Below are 2855 nucleotides of genomic sequence, written 5' to 3' on the forward strand. Positions count from 1 at the left end.
TCTCTCTCTCTCTCTCTCATACACACACACACACACACATACACACACACACAGTCTCTCTATAGCCCTGGATGTCCTTGAACCTGGTATGTATACCTAACTGGCCTCCAACTCACAGTGATCTTCCTGTCTCTGCTTCTGGGATTAAGGACATGTGCCATCATGCCTGGCTTTATTGAACATTCTTAACTTTTAAAAACTGTTTTGTTGGTTCTTGGTGGATTTCACATCATGCACTTTAATCCCACTCATCTCCCCCTCCCCCATACCCATCTCCACCCTTACAACTCACCCCCAACAGAGAAAGCTATAGTGTGTCCCAGTGTATCCCATAGTACACCCTTTTGTCCACACTTCATTGCTTACAAATGTTCATTGCAGTGAGTCCTTAGTCTGGTTGGAGGCCTCTGGCTTCTGCCACTCTAGCAATACTGGAACCTCACTGGGACTCCTCTCTGACATCCTGCTGTTGCCCTGTGTCACGGAGATCCTGTAGTTTTGGATCTGTAGAAGCAGCCCCTTCTTGCACTCTGCAGTTCATCGATGGGGTAGATATTGTGGTGAAACAATTCAAAGCCCTGGATGTGGGCCTAAGATGTATCTGAACCAGGTCAGCCTGCCAGTTCTGCTCTCATGCCCTTGATACCAGCTCACCAGCAGCCCCCATAACCAGGACCAGCTCTACCCTCCTGCACAAGTGAGATGCTAAGCCAACCACTCTCCCAAGTGTTGCAGCTGGTGAGGGGCATGGTCAGTTCTCTCATGACCCCCAGGGCCAGCTCTCTGGCCTGCCACAGATGGCAAGGGATGAGGGAGCGGAGGAGGGCATTTCTCCATCTCATGCTCCATTGCCCAGCAAATAAGAGGCAGGACCAGTTCTCCTGCATTCATGCCTGTGGGACAGCCCACCTGCAACCCTCACATCCAGGGCCTTCGCTATTGTGCTTCTCAGTTGAGATACAGGGCCTGCTCACTAAAGTGCTGCGGCAGCTAAGAGGCAAGGAAAGCTCTCTTGCTCTGATGACCTAGGGTCCAGGACTCCTGCCTGCCACATGTGGCAAGGGGTGGGGCTGGGGGGACATCTCTCCCTCATGCCACCACAGGGCAGAAAAGTGGCTGGGTCAGCTCTCCCATGCTCACAACCTCAGGGTCGGCTCACCATCACTTCCTGCCCCCAGGGTCAGCCCTATCGTGCTGCTCAGATGAGGTTCAGGGCCCACTCTCTGGAGTGCTGCTAGCATTGATTGTTCTTATACTCAGTCTTTTGGATTCCTGATTTGAGGATTTTTATCTAAATTCACTTTCATTAAGAACCTCCACTGTGGATTGGATAACCTTTTGAAGAATCCTATCGACTTCATACCTAATATATTTGTGTTTCTGCAATATGATTTACATATCTGGCACTAGGTCATAAGTTGGAAATTTTAATCAACATACTCTTTAGTATCAAGGTTGAGGTGTCATCCCCTGTCCCGAATTATCCGAATTTGAGATTCTCATACAACCAACCACAACCTTCAATACCAATCTGTCTAAGAGTAGAACGCTCCTTGGGAAGCTTGTTCAGCTGGACAGGCTCAACATGAACAGAGAAGTAACAAGTAATAACCAGTGTGGTCTTAAAAAGTCACTCCTTTAAACAGAATAGCTTTGGAGGGATAAAGAAACAAGGATAGTGTAGGTATGCATGAAGATCTCAATCAGTCTTTGCAGGGATAGAAAGAAAGTAATCTAAGACAGCTGGTTCGTATTAGAACAACAGAGAAATGCAGTGGCAACACCCAAATAATCCCAGCAGCACTTGGGAGGCTGAGACAGGAAGGCCTGAATCCCCAGGGAGCCTGTACCCTTTGGGAGCATTACCTCAAGACCAAGGAGAGAAAGGAATGATAGAAAGCAGGACAAAGCAATCCAGAAAATTAAAATTAACCCAGTCAGTCTGTCTTGACCCCAGTGCTATCTATCTGTCTATCTGTCTGTCTGTCTGTCTGTCTGTCTGTGGCCACTGACCTGAGCACAGATGCAGACTATCTCTTGCTAAGCCTTTCCTAAACACAGGAACAGAGCTTGTCTTCCTACCTCTTGATCTTTCTGTCACTATTCATTTGTGTTGGTGTCCTCTAGCTAAAGCAGAGCCGCTGTGGTGTTGTGCTTCCAGTGTTGGTCTTTTGTATTTGCTCAACACCAGGGGCAGCATGCTGTGGGCCAGTCACTGATATCATAGCCAGAGATGTCTTTCAGTGTCTCGGTACTAGATGGGAATGTCAACAGGCATTCCAAATGTCGTACCTTAAACTGTGGTATGTTGAACAGCACTATTCATCCCTTTCCTGGGAAGTTAGGAAATTTCATTCTATTCTATGGCTCAGCTCAGATTTCTACAACATGAAAGACAGAGCACTGTATGGTTCTAACTCAGATTTTCTTTCCTGGCTAGAGAAATTCTGCAGGCCAGGTCTCAGAGAAGAGTCCTGACACTCACCCTGGGATCTGATAGTGTGCCACACAGGAACTCGGGATATTTGCTTCTATAACCAAGTGGCCACCAACTCAGCAAGCATCTCTTAAAATGTCTTCTTGTCACAGTTTGACTCTAGTGTGAGAAGAGAGGGTTTTCCCTGCTCGTGTCCAGCTGAACCAAATATTTTCTTAGTGGTATGAACAGTGTTAGCTGTGCTTTCAAGAATATTCAGTTCCAACAAAAACCCAGGATAGCCAAAACTATTCTCAACAATAAAGGAACTTCTGGTGGAATCACAAACCCGGACCTTAAGCTGTACTATGGAGCAATTGTGATAAAAACTGCATGGTATTGGTACAGTGACAGGCAGGTAGATCAATGGAACAGAATT

This window comes from Mastomys coucha, unplaced genomic scaffold (assembly GCF_008632895.1).
Source record: "Mastomys coucha isolate ucsf_1 unplaced genomic scaffold, UCSF_Mcou_1 pScaffold22, whole genome shotgun sequence".
NCBI lineage: Eukaryota > Metazoa > Chordata > Mammalia > Rodentia > Muridae > Mastomys > Mastomys coucha.